Genomic DNA, 14996 nt, shown 5'->3' with positions numbered 1-14996 from the left:
TCCCACCCTCAGGCTGTGAGCCTCTTTAGTGCATCTGAGCAGCTGAGGGAAAGCTTCACTACTACCAGAGTTTATAATGAAGAGGCAAATGCAAAACAGGTATTAGTACGTAGCTTTGAGACACAAATACAATAAGAAAACGGCTTTAGCTAAAGCTCTGTAATTACAAAACCCACCCGGATCGTTACTTGAAAGGATTATCCTCATAAACTTTTAAAACAAGGGCTCAGTGAGTGTTCTTGTAAGGAAGGTGATAGGTTTTTTGCACTGAAAAAACATCAGTGAGTGATTTTTAATTTACTGATTGAACGATGCGCATAAAGCTTCAAATTATGTAAAAAAAAAATAGATCAAGTTCAGAGAAACGGCAAAAAACCCAACAGCTCCAGTTCAGACTCTGCAGGCCTCAGTTAGCAGGTTAAAGTTCATGACTACAAGGAGAGAAAGACTGAACAAGCATGGCTGCAAGAGAAAGCCTCCTCTCCCTGAAAACAACATAGCAGCACGGCGGGGCACATTTGAACAAAGACTTCTGGAATAGATTCAATTCCACCATCAGGCCGGGGTCTTACTGTGTGGAGTTTGCATGTTCTCCCTGTGTTTGCATGGGTTCTCTCCGGGTACTCCGGCTTCCTTCCACCGTCCAAAGACATGCAGTTTGTGGGGATAGGTTAATTGATTAATCCCATAGGAATGTGAGCGCGAATGATTGTCTGTCTCTGTGTGTTAGCCCAGAGACAGACTGGCGACCTGTCCAGGGTGTACCCCACCTCTCGCCCTCGACCCTGAAAAGGATAAGTGGAAGTGAATGGATGGATGGACCTCAAACCAGCTGTGAGCACAGCGGTGAAGGAATGATGTGATTTGTTGCCCTTGCGGTAACTGAGTGCACCAAACGCAGCAGGACAGCAATCCCAAGCACCGCAGCAAACCTCCAACAGAATGGCTGAAAATGAAAAGGAGTGAGGTCTGGAGACCATAATCCAGCTGAAAACTGTGCTGGGACTTTCAGAGAGCTGTGCATAAATGAAGAGAAGCATGGCTGTGAAGAAGAGTGGACCACACTTCCTGCTCACTGATGTGAGTCATGAAACGATCACTGCTGATAAAGATGGCTCTACACACCACACTTCATGGGGTGTACTGCTTCTGCACAATGTTTAATCTGTGTTAAATAAATAACAACTGACATTAATTTTCATTAATATTTAATCTAAATGTTAGAACCTGTTAAGAACCAGATGGATTTTTTATGCCTTGATACATAAAACATGAAACAGGGTCTACTTTTGTTTTTAGATGACTGCAGACACAACAAGTTCATGAAGCTTCTCACTAATGGTGAGAGGAAACAGCATCACTGCTTATTTATACCAGTCACTTAACATAATGAATGCTAAAAATGCAAAGTCACTCAGTGGATTCTGTTTGTTAAAGACAAGATTTCTGGTTAGTCTGTAAAAACAAGGCTATCCGGGGGTGAGACGGTGAGGAGGGACAGGGTCGGGCCTCTGACAGGATCATTAATAAGAAACGAGTGTGGACGCCTGACATTTATTCAGAGCTCTGGCTGCGCTGCTCCCTCAGTGCTTTTCCCATAGGTGCCGGTGTCCTGGGAAAAAAAAGCCAGGACCCTCTGACCCTTTCGAAGGTTTCATTTTTAAATATTAAACACACCACAGCTCCAATATGTAGCTTTTCATCGGCCGCTTATCTTTACTCCAATTTGGCAGATATTTTTAATGGAACTGTTATTCACTGTTCGTGTCATGGTCCTGGGTCGGTGACCCAGCGCTTTTAGTTTGTTATCATTTTCTAGATGATGATTGTTTAAGTTCTGTGTTATTTTCGATCTGCCTCTGAGTCTGCGTCTGTATCTGTCTGTCTATGGTGTCTCCCCATCTGTTTGTGAATCTGTCTGTTTAGTTCAATGTCTTGTCTGGTTCCATGTATCTGAGTTTCCTGTTTTATTGTGAAGGTCCGTGTCATATGTGAGTGTGATCAGTTTACGTTTCCCCTGTCCCGTCAGCCCAGATTCCTCCCAGCTGTGTTGCCCTCCTGTCTCTCATCCCCTGATTACTGGTGTGTGTATTTAAGCCCTGTGTGTTCTCCTGCCTGTTACCGGTTCGTCTGTGTTCCTCCGTGTAACTCCGTGTCAGTCTGTTACCCTGTGTTCCACGGTGTCCTGTTCCTCGTCTGCGTCTCTCTGCTATTCATCATCCGTTGTCATATGCTCCCAGGTCTGTTATTTTAGTTCTCCCAGTTTAGGTGTCTTTAGTTGTTTGTTATGCCCCACTGTTTGTTTGCCACTACACCTCTGTAAATAAAACCACCGGTATCTCATCCACTGCCTGCATCTTGGGTCCTCCTTCTATATCCACACGGCTCGCCTCGGCAGCCGTGACAGTTCGGTTTCAATCACCTGTTAAAAGGTAGTGTTAAAAGCATCATTACACACTTTGAACATCTGACCTCGAAGGATTAAATGCAAAACGTGTACACGCAGAAGCTTCTCTTTCAAGCGGAGACGATGATGTGTGAAATTAGTCAAAGACGTGAGTAATATTAAAATACTCCCTTTTTCTTTTGTTGTTTTGTTACAGCTTTCAATGAAATTGACGCAACTGACGCAAATTGATTCTCCGGTGGGGATCAGCTCACAGCCTTTTAAAACAAAATGAATCCGGACTTTATGATGCATTTTCTTTTCTTTATAAAAGTCCTTTAAAGTCCTGTAGATATAACAGAAGCATCGTCCTTCAGTGAGTGGATGACACACTTCCAAGTCATTATTAGTATTAGTCCTTCTAGGTGCTGTGATGACTCTACGTTGTGAGTTGCGGGTCTTACAGGGGCGTTTGAGAAGAGTGTGTGAGAGCAGAGTGGGGATACTGAGAGTTTGGCTATGAGGTCCATCAGTAAGGACTGCTTCACTGAAAGAGTATCCTGTCAAAGCACCGCTGCAGGGAAAAGCTCAGTGTTCACAATACACGGGGAAAGAGAAATTATGCTGTCACTAGATCACATATTCCACATATTGCTGTTTCTGCCTGTGAGCTGACTTCACAAAGAGCAGCTCGCAGTTTGCTCTGACCTCTAAAATTTAGTAAAAGTGAAACAGATGAATACACAAAAACCTGACACAGCAGCAGGAAATGTGTTTGTCGCTTTTAAAATCTGTAATTTTGTCCTCACACGCATTTCCGCACAGCTCTTAAAACATTTTTCTTGATCCTGTGTGTATGAATGAATGAGAAATGATCATAAAAGCCACCACACAAAGACTTTGTTATTGAATTAGCAACAAAATCATTGTCTAGTTGTGCACTGATGGTCAAATGCTCAAATGGTCTGTTTTTAAGTATATTAACCGTTAGTAAGTGTTTTAATAACATTAATAATGATATTTTTGCATGTCTTCTGGCATTTTTCCACTTGAGGCTCAAAAACTACTCTGGAGTGTATCTGTATATCTGTTCCTACTGTTTGAGGCTCCCAGACTATTATCTGACGTCCCTTCTCACTATATTTGGTGTCACTGCGCTGAATAAATTCCATCACGGTCGGAGATATACACAAACACTCTCTGTGATGTATGCTGCAAAGACAGGGAGTCTCAGAGTAATAAAGAGATCCACACTATGAGCATGTGCTTGTGTTTGTGACTGAAATACATAATATGGCATCTAATGCTGTTATTGGGGAGAAGAAACTCAATAATCTTGGCATCAGAGGAGTTTCCAGGTTTCAGGAGAATCTTCCGGAAAGATTTAAATCGGCTTACGACTGAGACTATTACACGCAGTGAGGGTCACATCTCAAATAAACTGTGGGGCATTCAAACACAGCAAGCAGAAATTTATGTGGCTGAATCTTGAGGGGAGGAAACTGTAAATATACCTTTTGGATGAGCTCGAGCACACAATCCTTTCATTTGTGAAGAGGAAGAAAAATATCAGAAGATTCAGAGTTATTTTGAAGGACACAGACTGGTGTTACCTGCTGTGACTGTTAAGAATCAGCTCCACAGTTTTCTTTATTATCTGTCACATAAACCCTGTCCCAGTGTAGATTCTCAGATTAAACATCACCAAAGTTTCAAATAATGAGGTCCGTTTATGTAGTGGTGTTTTCACACCTATAGTTGGTTTACTCTGTTGATGAGCTTGCTAACTTGTAGCTTTCCTGCTAGGATTTGGTTTTCATGCAGAGAAAAATCAATGTAAACTCCAAAATGTGCCACTACAAACACTTTAAGAATGTTCAGTCTGCTCATTGGCCAGATGTGTTTGGGTGCGAGGAACAAAAGTAACTACAGGAAGAGGGTGCTGCGTGAGAAAAGAGTTTGCATTCATTTCACAGTTGTACAGACCTTTGCAAGTCTATATTACCTTCCTGCCTTGAGAATACAAAGCATCAAACCTGTAACGTTCACCTGGTAGTTGGTTTGGTTTGGGGTCGGATCACGGTCACATCAAAAAACTGCTCTTGTGTTTGTTTGTAACTGTACCAAAACCACAGTGTTTTTGGTCCGCACGCAATTACTGTGTTTGCACCGGCACGAACAAACCTCACCAAGGGGTGACACAACCTCGATCCAAACAGACTAAACGCCGCTGGTGTGAAAACACTCTATAAATCATCTCTGTAAGCCAGAAACTCAGACTGTTGATAATTTTTCCTGATCTTGGATCTTTATTGCATCACTGAATGGAGATGTGTTTACAGGAGCAGCCAATCAGAGGAAACTGGCCTTAAAGAGAGCAGCTCGAACAGCTTGTTTCAGAGCCAGTATAAGATAAATAAGGATTATTTGGAGCAATTATCTTCATAAGTCATGTAAAGCTGCACTGGTGCAGTCCAAGAATTAAAAAGAAATATGGAGCTGAAAATGAGCAGAAACCCAGTGTAAACAGTTATTTATAAAAGCGCATTTTGACATGGAAATTATGTCATCTGTGAGCAAAGGCCAGAGTGGCTTTCCTGCAGGCTATTTATGGATATTGCCGTGAAGATTGTGGCTTTCCTGCCAACAGATTTAATCGTACTGACATGTCTGTCCTGACAGAAACACACACACACACTCAGCCTGACGGACGTAAGGGAGTTGGTGCGGCTGGTCACAGTCACTGAACAGCCACACAAAGTGATGCATTTCTCACTTCAGCTGGACTCCAGACGACACTTGGGTTTAGTGCGTGTTGGAGTGACATGCTGCCATCAAAAGGTTTTCTTCTGTCATTTTTAAGCAAAAGTTCAAAATTGGAAAGGTTTTTTTGGAGTACATAATAATTAGGGTGCAGGTTTAAAAGCATTTTAATTAGTGATATGAATGTACTGAAGATGGCCTGTTGAACCACTTGCAGTGCAGTAGCTCTGATCCCACCACTCTGGTCGGCATTCAGTCGCTAACAAGCATGAATCTTTTCCCTGAATAGAACTTTGGTTTGACACATTCATTTGCATCGTAGATCGACAGCATGACAGCATTCATCTCAGAAGGATCATCGCCCATTAGCTGTGTTGTTGTACCATCAGTCGTCTATCTGCTCTGCTGGAGTGTAAACTGCTACAGAGAAAATATGCTTTGACTCTCTGTGTCAGACATAAGAAACATGAGTCTAATAAACCGTTAACGTGTCTGCAAATTAACTCCACATCAAAGTGTGGTGTCATACATATATAAGGGTCTGATGCATCCACTGTACTCAAGTTCAGTTTCACCATCTTCATCTTGGTTTACGGCAGTGGTTCCCAAACTTTTTTTGCTAGGCCCCTCTTTGTTTTACAAGAAAAATGTTCGCCACGCGACGACAGCTGTCCCAATTCAAAGTGTACTCCAAATGCGTACTCCAAATGCGCCGTCGATTTCCCCAAATATCAAGCGTGGTCCGGGGCATGCTTCGTGGTCCCATATATCTCACAATTCATAGCGCGGCGGTGGGTGTGGATAATTTTGCCGCAAAATACGGCAGACGGCAGACGGCAGAAGGGAGCAGCCAAAGAGTGAACTGTCAAAAAGTAAGTACTGAATATGTCGTCACTTATTTATGTGCGAATGTTTAATAATGAAGAACATTAAAACATTATATATATATATATATATATATATATATATATATATATATATATATATAAAAACACCCAGCACGCCCCTGCGGGCGGTTTATCCTTCAAGCTCGGGTCCTCTACCAGAGGCCTGGGAGCTTGAGGGTCCTGCGCAGTATCTTAGCTGTTCCCAGGACTGCGCTCTTCTGGACAGAGATCTCCGATGTTGTTCCCGGGATCTGCTGGAGCCACTCGCCTAGCTTGGGAGTCACCGCACCTAGTGCTCCGATTACCACGGGGACCACCGTTACCTTCACCCTCCACATCCTCTCGAGCTCTTCTCTGAGCCCTTGGTATTTCTCCAGCTTCTCGTGTTCCTTCTTCCTGATATTGCTGTCATTCGGAACCGCTACATCGATCACTACGGCCGTCTTCTTCTGTTTGTCTACCACCACTATGTCCGGTTGGTTAGCCACCACCATTTTGTCCGTCTGTATCTGGAAGTCCCACAGGATCTTAGCTCGGTCATTCTCCACCACCCTTGGGGGCATCTCCCATTTTGACCTCGGGACTTCCAGGTTATACTCGGCACAGATGTTCCTGTACACTATGCCGGCCACTTGGTTATGGCGTTCCATGTATGCCTTGCCTGCTAGCATCTTGCACCCTGCTGTTATGTGCTGGATTGTCTCTGGGGCATCTTTACACAGCCTGCACCTGGGGTCTTGCCTGGTGTGATAGACCCCAGCCTCTATGGATCTTGTGCTCAGAGCTTGTTCTTGTGCTGCCATGATTAGTGCCTCTGTGCTGTCTTTCAGTCCAGCTTTGTCCAGCCACTGGTAGGATTTCTGGATATCAGCCACCTCCTCTATCTGCCGGTGGTACATACCGTGCAGGGGCCTGTCCTTCCATGATGGTTCCTCGTCTCCCTCCTCTTTCTTGGGTTTCTGCTGCCTGAGGTATTCACTGAGCACTCGGTCAGTTGGGGCCATTTTCCCAATGTATTCTTGGATGTTCGTTGTCTCATCCTGGACTGTGGTGCTGACACTCACCAGTCCCCGGCCCCCTTCCTTCCGCTTAGCGTACAGCCTCAGGGTGCTGGACTTGGGGTGAAACCCTCCATGCATGGTAAGGAGCTTTCTTGTCTTTATGTCAGTGGCTTCTATCTCCTCCTTTGGCCAGCCTATTACCCCAGCAGGGTACCTGATCACGGGCAGGGCGTACGTGTTGATGGCCCGGATCTTGTTCTTACCATTCAGCTGACTCCTCAGGACTTGCCTGACCCTCTGCAGGTACTTGGTGGTTGCAGCTTTTCTAGCGGCCTCTTCATGGTTCCCATTCGCCTGCGGGATCCCCAAGTACTTGTAACTGTCCTCTATGTCTGCAATGTTGCCTTCTGGTAGTTCAATCCCCTCAGTTCTGACTACCTTCCCTCTCTTTGTTACCATCCGACTACACTTCTCCAGTCCGAACGACATTCCAATGTCATTGCTGTATAGCCTGGTAGTGTGGATCAGTGAATCGATGTCTCGTTCACTCTTGGCATACAGCTTGATGTCATCCATGTACAGGAGGTGGCTGACAACTGCTCCGTTCCGTAGTCGGTATCCGTAGCCAGTCTTGTTAATGATCTCACTGAGGGGGTTCAGGCCTGCTGTTCTGCATATATAGATATATATATATATATATATATATATATAGATATATATATATATATATATATATATATATATATAGATAGATAGTAGGGGTGCAACGATACACAAAATTCACGGTTCGGTTTGATACTTTGGTGTCACGGTTCGATATTTTTTCGATACAAAAAAAATGTTCATGCCTTTTTAAATTGTCATTTATTAAAATTATAAATATATATTTTAACTCAAAAGTACAGTTTTTAAATTTAACCCTAACCCTTGTGCGCGTTTTTTATTTTGACAGCGAATGCGCACCACTTATGTGCAGCCCTGGTTATTTAGCTCGTCATATTGCAGCCACAGAAATTCTTTTGTCCATGAAACCATAAAGCTGCAGTTTCTTTTTGCCTTATAGTCTGATTTGTCATAACTTCTCCGTTTTGTGGTAAGCTTTTCTTTGGCTGTCACTTCTTCACCCTGACCTGTCTTATTTGGCTCAGCAGAACTAAAATATATATCCTGCTGCTTTTACACACGCACTCACATAACGCTCAGCGATTCTCTGCGCGATCAACCTCTCACATGTTTAAGCTGCGGGAGATTTCACTTGTCATGTTTGCATAGTAAGCTAACGATTAATAAGACAATGTCAGAGGAATTGGTGCACAAATTATCATCACTCACAGATCAGTGCTGTCGCTCTCTATACACAGTTCGCACGATTGCAAAGTGAAAGCAAAAAAACAAGCGCAAATTCAAACGAGATTTCAATATGTCACATATTGACAGTGGCTCACCGATGCCAATGACATAATTACCCAGCTACATTTCTGAAAGAATGCAAAAGCATTGACATATATTTTTCCTTCCTACAATAGCCCGACGGGCAGGGAAGAGATAGATTTTGGTAGTACGACTGAAAAAAATCGCTAGCCCCGGGACGTCGGGCTAGCGATATTGCAAGCCCTGTATCTGATTAAGGAATCACTCATCTTTGGAAAAGAGAGTTTATTACAGAGAAATTGCTCTTTCCAAAATAAAAGCTATACTATGCGCTTCTTCTGGGCTATATTATATAAGGAGAATCATGTGCTAACAGCTGTCTAAATGACTCGGCTAAAGTTAGTAGCATGCTTGCTTGTTTTTGTCTGCTTCCACTTGTCTTTGCACTAGGATGATGTCGGCGTAAATGTGCAGTCATATTCGTTGTGTTCCCACTAGTGCTTTCAGGTTAATCTCGTTGAAATGACCTTAATGCCACAACACGGCAAATCTCCGTTAACGAGCTACCGCCGATCGCCCTGTGCATGGGGCTAGTGTGAGGGACCAAGCAGCCAAAGCAAAGAGGACACAAGCAAAAATATCTTCAAAAAGGGTTTTCTTTATTTTAACCCTCAAAAAGTCCTAAATTAACAAAATTCAAAACCATACTTAGCAGGCCCATAAAACAGGTCAACTAAATATAACTCTACAAAAAGTAATTTCCAAAACTTAAACAACAAAGTGAGACACAACTTAACTCACAAACTGACCTAATTACAAAGACACATGAGGGTAGCTTTTATAATGATTTGGCCAAACCATTTGAACACAATAGGGGGAAAACAAAAACACACTAATATTAACTAAGCACAGAATAACCTAACTAAACCTAAAACACCCCTGCTCCTGGTAAGCCCATGGTTGGTCCTGCTGAGCAGGCATTTTGTCCCCAGAGTCCTCAGCCACGCCTTTTGCCCAGACAAGAAACAGCCACCGCCCAAACCCAGGTAACTCAAAGAAAGAGAAACATAATTAATATAACAAAACATTTTAGAAAAACCACACAATGTTACTATGTGCGCACCTCATAATACCAGTGTTAGGTTTAAAGAAATGATTAATGAAGAAAACTGCAAAGCAAAATAATAAAGTGAAAAATGGACTAATTTACCCCTGTGTGGCTGATGCCATCACACTAGACGGCCAACACGTTAACGAGCTAACTGCGCTAACACACTAGCTCCCACCCATGTAATTGAGCATTGCATGGCACATCCAACATACTGTTTTACTTTAGTCCATGACTCGCTTACCTTCAGGGTCATACGTCGCATGAAAACCAAAATAATTCCAAACACCAGATCTGAATGAGAGTGGGGGAGGTTCATGTTGCAAGGAGAGCTTAACTTCTGTCTTGCTAGCTTGCCCTGCACTCTTCCTTCTGACTATGCTGTCTGTGTTGAGCGCTCAGTGGATCTGTGCTGGACAGTGCAGCCTAGGCGGAGTAGTCGAACGCAGATTCACTGAGCGCTCAACACAGACAGCATCGTCAGAAGGAAAGTTGATAAAATAAACTACAAATGTTGTATTGTTCGATACATATGCGTACCGAACCGAAAGCACTGTATCGAACGGTTCAATATCGATACGAATATCGTTGCACCCCTAATAGATAGATACATAGATATATATATATATAGATACAGTGGGGCAAAAAAGTATTTAGTCAGCCACCGATTGTGCAAGTTCCCCCACCTAAAATGATGACAGAGGTCAGTAATTTGCACCAGAGGTACACTTCAACTGTGAGAGACAGAATGTGAAAAAAAAAATCCATGAATTCACATGGTAGGATTTGTAAAGAATTTATTCGTAAATTAGGGTGGAAAATAAGTATTTGGTCAATAACAAAAATACAACTCAATACTTTGTAACATAACCTTTGTTGGCAATAACACAGGTCAAACGTTTACTATAGGTCTTTACCAGGTTTGCACACACAGTAGCTGGTATTTTGGCCCATTCCTCCATGCAGATCTTCTCGAGAGCAGTGATGTTTTGGGGCTGTCGCCGAGCAACACGGACTTTCAACTCCCGCCACAGATTTTCTATGGGGTTGAGGTCTGGAGACTGGCTAGGCCACTCCAGGACTTTCAAATGCTTCTTACGGAGCCACTCCTTTGTTGCCCGGGCGGTGTGTTTTGGATCATTGTCATGTTGGAAGACCCAGCCTCGTTTCATCTTCAAAGTTCTCACTGATGGAAGGAGGTTTTGGCTCAAAATCTCACGATACATGGCCCCATTCATTCTGTCCTTAACACGGATCAGTCGTCCTGTCCCCTTGGCAGAAAAACAGCCCCATAGCATGATGTTTCCACCCCCATGCTTCACAGTAGGTATGGTGTTCTTGGGATGCAACTCAGTATTCTTCTTCCTCCAAACACGACGAGTTAAGTTTATACCAAAAAGTTCTACTTTGGTTTCATCTGACCACATGACATTCTCCCAATCCTCTGCTGTATCATCCATGTGCTCTCTGGCAAACTTCAGACGGGCCTGGACATGCACTGGCTTCAGCAGCGGAACACGTCTGGCACTGCGGGATTTGATTCCCTGCCGTTGTAGTGTGTTACTGATGGTGACTATTAGATTATTCTGTTATTATATGTTACCTTATATATGTAATCAAAGTAGTTGAATTAGAATACTGCTGTAGATCACATTATACCCTTGAATATAGAGTGTGTGAGCTGTATGTAGTTTAGTTCTCATTATACTTTTGAGTTAACAGAACATATTCACATATTAGTTCATTAGATAAATGTGCATCACTCTGTATCCTTGATCTGCTGGGAATGAGTTACACTGTTTTCTTGACATGCTTAATTGTTGAATCATGAAGAGAAGGTTGTAAGCAGGAGACTCTGTGTCTAAAGACAGGGGAGATAGATAGACCACATTCCACACCCCCACCTTACAGAAAGCAGAGAAACAACTGCCGAGGTCATAACTTAGGCGCTGTAACAGAGAAAAAATGTGATGTTTTGGCTTTTACGACTAGCTGGGGGCCACTAGAGACTATAAAAAGCTGAGCAACCCGTCACCATTTTGAGACATGTGCCTGACCCTCTGGTAGCATCTCTCCCGTCCGGACGTTGTAATGCTCTGACTGTTGAATTGTATGGAAATAAATGATTGTTGATTGAGCATTGATACACCGAGTATTGTCCCTCCTTCAGCCCAAAGATTCAAAGAATTGGGAGATTTCAACAACTTGGTGCCGTGTGACCCGGATCTTTGGTGTGCTGAGGAGGTGTAGATTTGGCCTTTGGTGAGATCGTGGGGCAAAGTGAACAGAAGGCCGGCCTAAAACAGAAAGGTAAGCACAGCCTGTTGTATTATAAATACCAAATGTGCATATTGGGCTTTCCAAATTAATCTGTTCGCTGAGTCACATGTATTTTCACAGTAAATTTGTCGGTGTCTGGTTTTTGGCGCAAGATACTAACAACATAAGTTGAGGCTGAATTCCAGTGTGTTAAATAAACTGCTTCTACCGAGAAACTAATAAGACACTACGTTGAGCTAGTTGCAGTAAACTGCTTCTACCGAGAAACTAATAAGATACTACGTTGAGCTAGTTGCAGCCACTTTACCTTCCACATTTAATTTTGTCTAATACTGGCTTCTGTAGCAATAATACGTTAGAATTTCTTCTGAAGACGCGGCCATTAGTTCAGTACATTGAAGTCGAGGTTTGAAGTTTGTTTATGGTGTCGGTTACGTCCTGGCTCTTGCCGGCCATGAAATAGAAGTTGATTTAAGGAAAAGCAGATGCTGGCTTCACGGTGCGGTTGAACGCTGGCAACGCGAGAGCGAAACACGTCCGTAGGTTTGGTTTATGATATGGCGTGTTCCGGTGGTGCGGCCGTGAAGTGCAGTAGTGGTTGGTGCTAATTTTAGTACATTGAACAGAGGCTTGACGGTGGTTTGTGGCGTCAGTCGAGTTTTTTTTTAAGGGCTGCGGTCATAAAACAAAGTAAAATTTTACTTGCCAAGAAGTACATAGAGCAAAACCTGGTTTATGATGTCGGGTATAACTTCGGGGATGCAAGCATCACTTTTATGATGCGACTTTGCCCCGTTGTGGCGGTCATAAGCGCAGAGAAAGGGGTATTTTGGTCTATGGTGCAGTGTGCTTTAAGAAGATCTAATAGTTGAGCTCAGAGGTTTCTGTGTAAAATTCCCGCTGAGGAAAAGTGTTGTGTGTGAGTGTGAAAGCGCGCTCTGGGTGAGAGAGTGTGTGTGAAGCTGCGAGGCGCGCTCTGGGTGCTGTCTTGTGGGTAAAGCGCGCACTGAGTGAGAGTGTGAGTGAGGCGCGCTCTGAGTGTGTTTTCTGTGTGGAGTGTGAAGCGTGAACACAGTGACAGTGACGGTTGATGTGTTTGATTAGGAGGACATTAGAGCAAATACACATTTTAGGATCAAAGGTTGATGCCTAGTGTACCTGTGGAACATTTGCCCTAGGAGTGGCGACCCTCCTGTCCGTGGACGCGTGGCCAGGACCGGCGGCGTCCGGGTGCCGAGGTGGTGACTTGGGGAGGTGAGGGCCCCCGCATAGCTACGGATATAACACTGGAACGGCCGTGTAATCACGGGTTCACATTTATTCCGGACTAGAACAAGACACATTTTGCGAACAAACGTTGAGTCTAGATTAGTAAAGAAATATAAAAAGGTTGAATTCCTCGTTTCAGTGGTTGAAATTGTTGTGTGCCTGTCCCCTGACGAGTGTGAAATTAGAATAAAGAGGGAATTTGGAGCCACATAGAGATAGACGGGCATAATTGGGTGTATTACTCTGTGGTGTAATAAAAATAAAAAGGAGAGATAGTAAGAGGTGTGCAGTGGAGAATTATGGAGGAGTACAGAGAGGAATGTGTTGGGAGACTGGCGTACAGTTTACGCTGTCAAGGTGGGCGTGTTGCCTGCTTATCTGTTTAACATGTGATGAAAATGAAATTAAATAAATCTTTTAGTGTGTTAATACAGGAAGCTGCGGACCTGGACCAACTGCCCCCACAAGCACAGCGGCCGAAGCAAAATTATAGGTAATGGGAACCACACCCAGCACGAATCAGCAGCTGTGAAAAAGACAGCAGCGAGGAGAGAATTAGAGGAGAAATTAAGAGAAGTTTTAACACATAAAATTGGGGCCGACGGACTTGTGGAGGTTGGGAAGGCGTCCGGAGCATCACAACAAAAAGGTGAAACAAAAACACACACAAGCAGAGAAATCTGAGAGAAAGGCTCCTTTTAAGGTAACGCCTAGTTTGAGAAAAGATAAAATTAACCTGCTTTTATACAAATGCACATACACGCAATGAAGAAACAGCTTACACTCATGAACACGTGAAGATTTTCCAGCAAGGTTAAAGAAAAATTAACATACTTAAATGATGAAGTCTATACATTACTGACAAAGAAACCCTCTGGGTTGCAGGACAACAATTTAACTAAAAAAAAAAAAAAAAAGGAACACTGGTCTAACCAACCAGGCAAGACACAACAAATTTAGTGGTAAAAAGAGTCAAATTGTGACATGTTTTCTGTTGATTGATTAATAAAAGTGATTACTGAATGAAAGAAAGTTCCTTTTTTGGGCTTTTAAACATGATCTTAAGAATTTTAACATATACCGGTGTTGTCCTGTCAACTTGGTGGGTTAGGAGTTGATTATATCGGGAGACAAAAAACAAAAAAAGGGGGAGAGAAGGCTGACACAGGGCCTGGCCCCATTGCCTCCCCTCTGAATAACACAGCCAACACAACATCATTTTCCTGTTCGTTTGTTTTTGTTTTTTGTTTGTTTTTGTTTTGTTTTGTTTTTGTTTTTTCTATACATATTTAATTACAGGCTGCTTTGCCGGCCCTGAAAGCCGAGGCTGACTGGACTCCTGCTCTCCCCCATACGTGACACTGACCAAATGCTGCAACAGCTGGACCCACAACAACGACCTGAGAATGTCAACAGACCTGCAGGAATGTGATCTCATGCAGCCGAGACGGAGAGCACTAAACCTAAGGCCCGTTTCACTACACGGGGGAAAATTCCCAGACTGCGTCAGCTGACAGAGCTGTGACGAGACGCCCGCCAAGCCCGAATGAAAAGTAAGGCCGAGCGAAAGAATGCGGACCTTGATAACTTTGCATTCACACTGTGCAGGACAGTGATGGACCAACACGGGTGATCGGGTGGCGAAAAAGGGCGTGACCGAGACAAGAGGAGTAACTGAGGACAGAAGGCACCTCAGAATGGACAAAAACACAGAAGAAGATGCAGGTTTCACCTGCGGTGAACATCGACACTGGAGAAAGGACTGCCCCAATTGGGGTCAGAACCAGGACGGACTGAATTTTGAGCAGCAGCAGCAGCAGCAATGGTCGCAAACAAACTGAAAAAGGAGGGGGGCAGGACCCCAGGGCACGCTTCAGGCCGTGGTTTACCCAGAACACCAGAACAGGAAAGTGATGAACACACACACACAC

The 14996-nt window shown here is 43.6% G+C and overlaps 1 long non-coding RNA gene across 1 annotated transcript; it reads left to right on the top strand.

Moving 5' to 3' along the window:
* The first annotated feature begins 11312 nt into the window (after positions 1-11312).
* LOC146692558 (uncharacterized) lies at positions 11313-14546 on the top strand. The gene is made up of 2 exons (XR_014915232.1): positions 11313-11826; positions 14365-14546. It is a non-coding gene; the product is annotated as an uncharacterized LOC146692558 (long non-coding RNA).
* Positions 14547-14996: the final 450 nt, after the last annotated feature.

Source organism: Copadichromis virginalis, linkage group LG15 (assembly GCF_057382275.1).
Source record: "Copadichromis virginalis isolate Kocher_CV1m ecotype Utaka linkage group LG15, C_Virginalis_male_GT1.1, whole genome shotgun sequence".
NCBI lineage: Eukaryota > Metazoa > Chordata > Actinopteri > Cichliformes > Cichlidae > Copadichromis > Copadichromis virginalis.
Note: the sequence above shows the minus strand (reverse complement) of the source record. Positions and strands in the feature narration are given on the sequence as shown.